The 10,604-nt window shown below is 42.5% G+C and overlaps 1 long non-coding RNA gene across 2 annotated transcripts in view; it reads right to left on the bottom strand.

Moving 5' to 3' along the window:
- Nucleotides 1–689: 689 nt before the first annotated feature.
- LOC123376656 overlaps nt 690–10,604 on the bottom strand; it is a 30,063-nt gene continuing 20,148 nt past the window's right edge. The window contains exons 3-4 of one of the 2 annotated variants that reach the window (XR_006581870.1): nt 10,424–10,519; nt 690–955 (exon numbers count right to left, since the gene is read on the bottom strand). This is a non-coding gene — a long non-coding RNA (uncharacterized LOC123376656). The remainder of the gene's footprint in view (nt 956–10,423; nt 10,520–10,604) is intronic. The other variant, XR_006581869.1, reaches the window with a different exon arrangement.

Here is a 10,604-nt window from a genome sequence, read left to right as displayed (position 1 = left end):
TTACAAACACCCTGTTAGGTTATCTCTTGGTTTGTAAGTAGGCTTATATAGTGCATACTAAGTTTAGACAGTAGTTCTGAATGTTCAGATGTGCTAGATTCTCACTATAGTGCCTGGCTCCTCTTGTCTAGATAATTTTCTGAACATCACTATAAATACAATTGACAGGAGCATGATCAGAAAGAAAACCATGCAACCCCCTCCCTCTCCACCCCATACACATACTTTTTAGGTTTCAGGCTTCAGATTCAGCAAAGTTAAATGAGGCAAATGTGGGTTGAGGGCAGTGTTTCTATGTGCAGCCTGTAGTATTAGATACATGAATATAATATATATTCTAATTTTGTGTCAGTATTAACATATAAATATACATTATTGATATATTCACTAATAATATACTATGCTCTGAGGATTATTTAGGCAAAAAGAATCAAGGACTAAAAGGAAAAATTAATTCTTTAGAACTATCATTGACTTACTGGAAAATTCTCTTTATTGCAACAAATCCTATTAAATTCTTGTGTGCCTCCGACATCATACACACCTGAAATCGATGGGACTACCCATGTGAAAGAGTTTGCAGAATCAGGCCCTACTGATTCCATTAAAATAGTTTCAATAAAGTAAATGATAGGCAGTCAATGGGACTACACACATATGTGTTTGCAGGACTGGGCCCATTGCTTGTTATTCCAACTGAAATGAATAGAACCCAGGCCTCCATTATATTTCTTCTGGGTGCCTCCATTATAGTTGATACGTTACTGATCATAAAATGCTAGACAGCTCAAGAATATATACAAATTGAAGCTGATACAGTCAACTGTTTTTCATCCACTTCAGGTTTCAAATAACATTCTGTGTATCTCCTGTGGTGTGTTTCCCATCACAAATATGTAACCATTTACTGTTAAATATCACTGCAGAGAAGCTGGGATTTGAATGCTGTATCACCCTGAAAATGTAAAAAGCATGTGGGTCTTTTTAAACCTTGAAGATAATAGATTTCCCCCTACCTCTTCCCCCGCACCCCGAAATCTCTCATTTATTCAGTTGATGTTCTGAGGGCATTTTCCATTTCCAGTAACTTTTCAATACACTGGGAACAAAAGTTTCAAAAATGGTATTGGAAGATCATTATCTTCTGATTCCCCTAAAAGCCTGTTTAAATTATGTTTTCTGATATCTGCTTTCCTGAAATTCTAAGTCCATTCTGATCCAAATGGTTTAATTTGTCATCTGGGTAATTACTTCCTAGGTTTACTTCTGCGCCTCTCACTTGTAAAATGACTACTTATATGTGTAGTTCATCTAAACAGTTTGGAAAATTGGGGGAGGGGGTCATTTTATTTAGCGTTTTGTATTACTTTTCTTCTACTGTGATTAATTAGTCCACATTTGAAATGTTGAAATGTATTTGTAAATGTTCTGTTTATCTGCATACCACAGCTAGACAAATAGTTGAAAATGTTGCTTCACTGCCCAAGGAGCAGTGTTTGTTAAAAGGGATCCAAACCAGAGAAAAGACCATTAATTGAAAGGTCATCTTTTTTAGAAGGTTATGCTCATGAAGATATGGACTGAGCCACACTCTGTAGTATTATGTATATATAAAAATGGTGGCAGATCCTCAGCTACTGTGAATTGGCTTCAGTGAGCTCAGGTCCTACCCCCATATGTGTGTGTGTGTGTGTGTGTGTGCATCTCTCTCTAAGGGCTTGACTAAACAGAGACGTTAGTGCAGAGTAGATAGTGCTCCATAAATTTGCTCCCCAAGTTGCTGTGCATTAATTCCCATTGTGGATGCTTTCTGCTCACTATAGAAGTGTCCTTGGGCAGTTTAGGTTAATACACTAAGTCCATACCCAAACATCCAGGGGAAAGCAGGTACACACTCAGGCATCTAGCCCACGCCACTGCCTGTACTACCCCAGCTACATTGCTATTTTTAGCACACTAGCTCAAGTAGAGCTAGTGCAGGTACATCTTTGTGAACTGGGAATCACACCCCCAGTTGCAAGTGTAGATGTTGCCTTAGTGTATAGTAAAAGTGTCCACATGGGGAGTTAGGGAATAGCAACTGCTGCACTGTAAACTTCCACTACAGCTCACTGAGCACTAATTTCTCTGTGAAAACAAGCTTAACTATTGTATGTAGTATGGCTCAGTTCTACACCTTCATAAAATTTAGCCAATTGAGGATCATTTATGGATTATAGTTAGAGAAAAATATAATTGTCTTTTGTGTGATCTCCTAGACCCAGTGGTTTCATTAAAAATTCCATATAGGTTCTGTTTACATCTTAAAATGTATTGCAGTCTAAATCCTCCACACACATCCATTTTCAGAGTGTTCCTTGAGCCGAAACAAACAAAGAATTAGCCACAAAAATGTATTTCATGCCCATACATTTTCTTGGAAGGAAAAAGCCTTGATAGGGCAGATTCAGAAGAATATTTTGAGACATAATTTTTTTGGTGGATAAACCACACAGTGTTTTGCTTTTAGGTAAACAAATCAACATTTCATGTCTGATCCAAAGTCAAAGGGAGTCTTTCTGTTGACTTTGGGCTTTGAATCAAGCCTTGAGTACATTTAAATTGAAACCGATATTTTGTTCCAGAAATCTTTACAAGTTTGTAGTGACTGAATGAAAGTTTTCATAGTGACACCTCTAACAGTTGAAGTTTTTTTTTCTCTCTATGGTACTAATACTGTATTAGCCTAGAGAGTTTATACTCCCCCACATTGTGCCATCAACACGTTAGTCTTGTTTTAGAGATCCTGCTTCTAGTGAAGTGAGGCTAGTTCATTCTCCTTAGCTAGTCACTTATTCTTGGTGCTGCCATCAAATAGTTTGCAAATTGGTGTCAATGTATTCTTTGTATCCACTAGGAATTAGTCTAAGGCCATCAATTCATTTAATATTATTCTACAGACAGTACTCATTGTCATAGGGCCTTAAACACCTATAAGACCAAAACAAATAACCTAGAGATGAAAAAATAAAAATAATTAAAAAAAAAACTTTGTTCAGCTATGCTAGAAGGAGGACAGGAGACAATGGCTACAATTTTATTCCTAAATGTCTGTGAGTACCCAGCAAATAAAACTGTACCATGCAGGTAATTCCATAATCATTTACATATACCCAGGCGGCTACTGTCAGCCCTCAGCCTTTATCCATCCTGGTCTCCAGCCAATCTGCTGCTGGGACCTCACCATCTCCCTTTGAATGAGCATTAAGGGAGTCAATCTCCCTCTTTACAGTCCTCCTGCCATATCAGCCATAGGAGCTCTGAACCGCCCCCTGTTTCTGCTCCAGTAAAGAATAGTTCCCTTAAATCCTTTACTAATCCTATCTGGTCACTGTATCCCTTCCCTGTGGAGTACCTGCACTGGACATCCACCACAAGGAGGTGCCAGCAATTAGCTTGGTTTCCACCTCACAATAACTAGCAGTATTCCGAGACATCTACTAATGTCTTATTTTGTATTGGCCAAAAACATATCATCTCCCAGGTGGATGCCTTCATTCCTGCATAATTCTGATGTCCTGTATGCTATCTCTGAATAAGACATTACTAACCCACCTATACATTTGGCCACCTACCTATTCACATATCTTCTAGTCTGGTCAAATCCAAGGAGGTGCAAGTGTTTGGACCGAGGATGTTTCCAGGTGGTCTTAAATTTGTTACTTTGCCTAGAGATGGTATTTGTGTTGAGCAGGTCATGCTCCACACATTTGTTGAGGAGAAGAATACCATTGGGGTTTACCTTTCTCAACCCTTCTTTGCCTATTGTGCCACTCCAGAGTTGGGAGTCCCATCCGACTCTGGCATTGAAATCTCCCAGGAGGATGAGTTTGTCTGGCTTAGGTGTGGCTCTGAGGACTGCATTGAGAGTGCTATAAAACTGCTCCTTGTTGTCTTCCTCATCATCAAGTGTTGGGGCATATGCACCAATGACCGTGGCATATTGGTTATTGCTGAGCTTGAGCCGAAGAGTCATGAGATGCTCGTTGATCCCCACAGGAAGCTCCAAAAGCTGACTGGTGATCTTATTTTTTATGGCAAAACCAATCCTGTGAATGCATCTCTCTTCAAGTGGCTTTTCTTTCCAAAAGAAGGTGTAGACACCTCCATCCTCTTTTAATTGGCCCTCATCAGCCCAATGTGTCTCACTAAGAGGTGCAATGTCAGTGTTGAGTCTTGCCAATTCTCTGGCAATTATGGCAGTTCTTCTTTCTGGGCGTTCACTGTGCTGAGAGGCCATAAGGGTGCAGACATTCCAGGTGGCAAAATTCAGTGTCTGACTATGTTATAGTCAGAGCCTGAGGTTACGCCAATGTCCTTATAACACGAGCCATAAGAGGTACAGATCACTGTTGGACAGACAATTGATTAATTAGATCAATCATGTACCTGCAACACGTGCCACCACATCCAAAGACTAAGCAATTGGTACAACATCAAAGCACTTCAAGACCAAGCCAGCAGCGAGATGTTCCAGCAACATCTCTCTAACTTTCCTGATAACATCATTGACATTCAAGAGTACTGTAATAAATTTAAAAATACCATTCACAGTGCATGTGCTGAAACTATAGGATATTCCACTCATCGGCACCAAGACAGAATTTCCGCGTTTTCGTCAAACCAAGCATTAATTCAAGAGAAAAGAACTGCATTCTGGAACTGGGAAAATGATTCCTCTATCCAACGAACACATGAGGCTTATCACCTGCTCAAAGCCAAAGTCCAAATGAGGCTATGTGATATCAAAAATAAATGGTGGCAAGCAGTGTTCCCTCTAATTTTTCCCATCCATGTGTGCAATGAATTTTGTTATGTGAACCAATATAGAGGTGATGTGTGACATATCACTTTCATAGTGGTGCACACAACAAAATTCATGTGGTGGGGGTGGGGCCGAGGGGTTCGGAGTGTGGGAAGGGGTTGGGGCAGAGGGTTGGGGTAAGCGTTGTGAGGGCTCTGGCTGGGAGTGTAGGCTCTGGGGTGGGGCTGGGGATGAGAAGCTCAGGGCTGGGACAGAGGGTTGGGTGCAGGGGGTGAGGGCTCCTGCTGAGGGTACAGGCTCTGGGGTGGGGCTTGGGATGAGGGGTTTGGGGTGCAGGAGGGTGCTCCGGGGCTAGGGTGGGGAGAAAAGACTCCTCCCAGCTCTCTCTCCCTGCAGAAGCACCTGGGATGGGTGGGGAGAGGCACCTCTCACGTCTGTGGCAGCTCTGGGGATGGGGCTGCAGGATAGGCGCCCCCCCCAGCTCCAGCAGGTCCGGGCTGCACCTGGGGCCGGGCTGGGCCTGGGGGCCAGGCTGCACCTGGGGCTTCCATAGCCATGGCAGGTTGTAGCCTGGGCTAGGTTGGAGTTGAGAGAGGGGTGCCCTTTTCCCGGCCAGTCCCCAGAGGGGTTCCATGAGCACCTGTGTGGTGCTAAGTAGGCTGCTGCATGGCCATGCAGCTTACAGGAAACTTAGGTGGCAAGAGAAGACCTCTGAGATCCAGGATTTCATAGACCATAATGACATGAGAAGCTTCTTTCAAGAAACAAAATATATATATGTGTCAAGCTCCAAAGGCCCAACCCCCTTACATTCCCAGGATGACTCCACTCTCCTCAATGCAATGAAGCCATTAAACAGTGCTAGAAGGAACACTTTGAGAGCCTACTAAACTGTGAATCCACAGTCTCTGAAGACACCATCGAGTCTATTCCACAAGGCTCAGCAATGGAACAGCTTGCTGATCCCCCATCTCCTGAGGAAGTCCGGCATGCCATCACCCAGACAGAAAAAAAATCACAAGGCACCAGGCCCAGATGGCATCCCAGCTGAGGTTTTTAAATGCTCTAGCACAAACTTTGCCAGCTCCTTGCCAAAATCTGGACCTGCAAAGAAATTCCACCTGACTTTAAGAATGACAACATTATTACAAAATTCAAGAAAGGGGACAAACCTTTGTGTGGGAACTAAAGCGGTATTACCCTCCTCTCCATCGCAGGGAAGATCCTTGACTGGAGCCTACTAATCCGACTTCTCCCCCTTGCCAAGGAACTCCTCACTAAATCACAGTGTGGCTTCAAGACTTCCTGAGGCACAACTGACATGATCTTTGTGACACGACAGATTCAGGAGAAGTGCAGAGAAGAACACCAGGAACTGTTCATTTCATTCATCGATCTAACCAATGCCTTTGACTCTATCAATTATGATGTCCTATGGAAGGTGCTGTGTAGGTTTGGTTGTCCACAAAAATTCATTTCCATCATCAGACTACTCCATGATGTGATGACTGCCACCATTTTGTGCAACAGCTCAGAGACGGAACCATTCACCTTTTGCACCGGTGTCAAGCAGGGTTATGTCATTGCTCCAGCACTCTTCTCCATTTACCTTGCCGTAATCCTGATTCTCCATAATCCATAACCGCCCTCCTGATGGAATCAGGATTGAGTATCATATGGATGGTCAACTCCTCAATATCCGATATCTCCAAACAAAATATAAGATCATGAGAATTGGCATCACTGATAGTGTGCAGATGACTGTGTCATTCTTGCACATGCAGAGGCCAATCTGCAAAGTATCCTAAATCTTTTTGCAGATGCCTATCACAGCCTGGGTGTCTGTCTCAACATCGGGAAAACCAAGGTACTCTACGAGCCCTCACCTGCACAAACTACTTTTCGTACTCCACAAATTACTATCAGTGGAGAACCCCTGTAAAATGTGGACCATTTTCCATACCTTGGCAGCCACCTCTCCCAAACCACCAGCATTGACACAGAAATTGAATACAGGATCCACTGTGCCAGCACATCCTTTGGAAGACTATTTAGTACAAAGGGTCAATGTTGGGATATTGTTAGCCTTTTCCAGAGGGTCTGGCTGGAGAGTCTTGCCCGCATGCTCGGGGTTCAACTGATCGCCATATTTGGGGTCGGGAAGCAATTTTCCTCCAGGGTAGATTGGCAGTGGCCCTGGAGGTTTTTCGCCTTCCTCCGAAGCATGGGGCAGGGGTCGCTTGCTGGTGGATTATCTGCTACTTGAAGTCTTTAAATCATGATTTGGAGCATTCAACAGCAGAGTCAAGGGAGAGAATTAGTTCAGGAGTGGGTGGATCGGCTTATGTGGCCTGCATCTTGCAGGAGGTCAGACTAGATGATCATAATGGTCCCTTCTGATCTTGAATTCTATGATTCTATGATTCTATTCAAATGAGTCTTCAATGATAGAGCTCTGCAAAGAGGCACCAAGATCTTGGTTTGCAAGGCAGTTGTCATTCCCACCCTTCTCTACGGGTGTGAGACCTGGGTAATCTATAGAACACATCTCAAGCAGCTGGAGTGGTTCCAACAGCGCGGCCTCAGGAGGATTCTCAGGATCTGCTGGGAAGATTGACACACTAACATCAGCAGTATAGAAGTGCAGGTCATGAAACACCAACTCCGCTGGGCTGGCTATTGTGTACATATGCCTGGCACTTGTCTCTCAAAACAAGTATTCTTCTCTCAGTTAAGTCAGGGAAGAAGGGCTCGCGGATGGTAGTGGAAATGCTTCAAAGACATACTGAAAGTACACCTTAAAAAGGAAGGCATCAACCCAGCAAAGTGGGAGGACTCAACGCAGAACAGAACACACTGGTGCTACACCATACATCAGGCCACAGCTTATTTTGAGGAGAACAGACGTGCTCATGAGACAGAGAAGCAACAAAGGAGGAAAGAAAGGGCACAACAGTCCAGCCAACAACTACGTCTCCTCCAAGATTGCACCTGTCACTTCTGTGGGAAAATCTGCAGGGCACGAATTGGGCTCCTTAGCCACTTAAAAACCCACCAATGAACCCCCTTGGCAGACATCATCCTCACATTGAGGGATAGCCAAAGAAGAGTCTGGTCAAACCATGGGGGCTCCACAGCTCCCTACTGCACCCTTCATTGCAACATGTCTGATCAAATAATTTTTCACTTCTGAGAAAAGTTCAAAGATCTGCCCCAAGTCCCTCTTAGCTCTGTGCATTAAGTCCACATTTTTACACATGCCCAAATCATCTTCACTGAGGTGAACCACAAGTAAATCTGGTGCCTGCCCATGGGCTACCACAGTGTACAGAAGGGGCTTGAGCTGGTTCTGTAGCATGTCCCTCTTATAATTCATATAGCAGCTAACAGATTTACTTGGAAATTCTCAGAACATTCATTCTGTATTCAGACTAAATACTGGTGGCAGGGGGATGTTGTTCTACATTCTTAATATGTAACAAGGTACCCTGCTTTAAGTACAAATCTCAAATCAACCTACAGTGCCTTTATTGCAACCCCATAATAGTAATTGAAATGTTTTGTGAGGGGGGTTAATGTTATGTTTACAGCAGGTCTTCATATGTCTGTTGCAGTATGTTCTGTATTGGCATGCTCTTCTAAAACAATCCTTATGATTGGTTCAGAGTGAACCATTTTAACTTTTCAAATGAATTAAAACAAGGAGCAATATTACTGCCCTGGGAAACCGAGACTCCTTCCCAGCAGGAAGAGAGTCTGATGACAACCCTTCAGGAAGGAAGAAGTCAATATCTGCCCCAAAGGAAGTTGTCAGATGAATTATGACAGATGGAATTCTGTAAATTTGTAGTTGCTGCTATTAAAGAAACTAATTCTGCTACTGAAAATTGGTTTGAGGTGGACTAAATTGCTACATCTTGAATGTAACATTCTCCTGTGCCAAAAGTGTGAATTAAAGACAATCATTGCCAGCTCTTCTTTATTAGTCAGTTAACTGTTCCAAGTCCCAGAAGGGACATAATATTAAAGAGCTGTGTCAAGTAAGCATGAATAAATACTGTTGTATACTAAAAGCATTCAACTGATGCAAACTGTTCTATTCCCTGAGATTCCTGTAGGGCGAAGAGGAAGCCATTTGGTCTTTGGTTTGCATTTCTCTCAAGCTTAGTGTTAGTTATGCCTTTGGGGTAGCCTTGACAGATGGGACATCAGAAAATTTACTTCCATTGCCATGTTAGGCAATGAACATGGTACAGGGCAAGGGGTTCTGTGAGGGTTCTACTGCAGAATTAATATTGTTCTTAGATTAGTAGAACTAATCAAATGAATCAGAGGGGTAGCCGTGTTAGTCTGGATCTGTAAAAAGCAACAAAGAGTCCTTTGGCACCTTATAGACTAACGGAAGTATTGGAGCATAAGCTTTCATGGGTCAATACCCACATTCGTCTGACGAAGTGGATATTCAACCACAAAAGCTTATGCTCCAATACTTCTGTTAGTCTATAAGGTGCCACAGGACTCTTTGTCGCTTTTTAATAAAATGAATGAATCTGAACTCATATAATGCAAATAGGTTAAACACATCAGGCCCAATGGAGCTCTGAGCAATACATTTCCTTAGACACTTTTACAGCAGAGAGTTAAATTACTAATTATACCTATGGTTTCAGATCCAGATGCCTAGGGAAGTACTTTGTTTCCTCTAGAGTGAATCAAAATCACAGTTTTGCAACATTTGTAGTAGAAGACTATCTTTGTCTATGTGACAGAAGGACACTACTGCTCAACAGAATTTCTCTTGTAGCTGAATCAAATCCTGAAAGCTTGGATTCAAAACCTGATCTTCCCAAAATTTCAGGGATGTTTGGAGCTGGAGTTTTTGTTAAGCCATACCTTCAATGTATCCTAAACTTTCCACTGTCAGATGAATATTGTGCATTGTTCTTATGGAGAATCATTGTTTATAGACTGGAAATACACTGCCACTGCAACATTATATCAGTTTGTGCAAAAGGGACTGCTAGAACTTTTGATTTTAAGCCTTCTGAGGGAGGAAATCCATGGCCTATTTTCAGAGCTGATTTATCACTGTTTTTCCTTTACCCAGTCTCTCCAAAAAAGCAGCATGTGAGCTTAAGAGATCATCAGAAGGGATGACCTAGTAATGGAAAAAACACTAAATAAAACCAAGAGAAGAGGAACAGAGAACCCCTAGGGGTGTTGGTGAATGTCATAAAGAAAACAGTTGGCAGCACATAAGGAATTGAAAAGTGGCGTTGGGACTTGCGTATAGCACTATATGTGCATATACCAAATTCTCCTACAATATCTTACCAACACAGGTTATTAATATAATAGGGCTTAAATTAGAAAAAGTACCTGTCCCCCAAAATTGCACAGTGAGTTGCAGTGCTGGGAACAATTGCAAGATATTGTCAGTAAGCGTGTATCGGGATAAGGGGGGAATAAATAGTCTAAAGGCCCGACCATGCAACACACTACATTCAGGTGCACTCCTGCACACACATACACAATCCCAGTTACTTTGCAGTGCTCCACTGGGATGCAGGGATCTGCCCACCGAGAACTCATTGGAGGATCAACATCTAAAGGACTAACCTGTGAGATGGTGAGTTCCTTTGGCTTTAATATAAATTGTGGATTCCTTTGGCTTTAATATAAATTGTGGATTCTTGGCAGTTGACAGCATTAGTCCTAAAGAGAGCAAGTCTAATTTTTTTTCCAACTAATATTTTATTTGGTTAATTTATTATAAACAGAGCACCAATGGGGCATCGAT

Source organism: Mauremys mutica, chromosome 8 (genome assembly GCF_020497125.1).
Source record: "Mauremys mutica isolate MM-2020 ecotype Southern chromosome 8, ASM2049712v1, whole genome shotgun sequence".
Taxonomy (NCBI): Eukaryota; Metazoa; Chordata; order Testudines; family Geoemydidae; genus Mauremys; species Mauremys mutica.
Note: the sequence above shows the minus strand (reverse complement) of the source record. Positions and strands in the feature narration are given on the sequence as shown.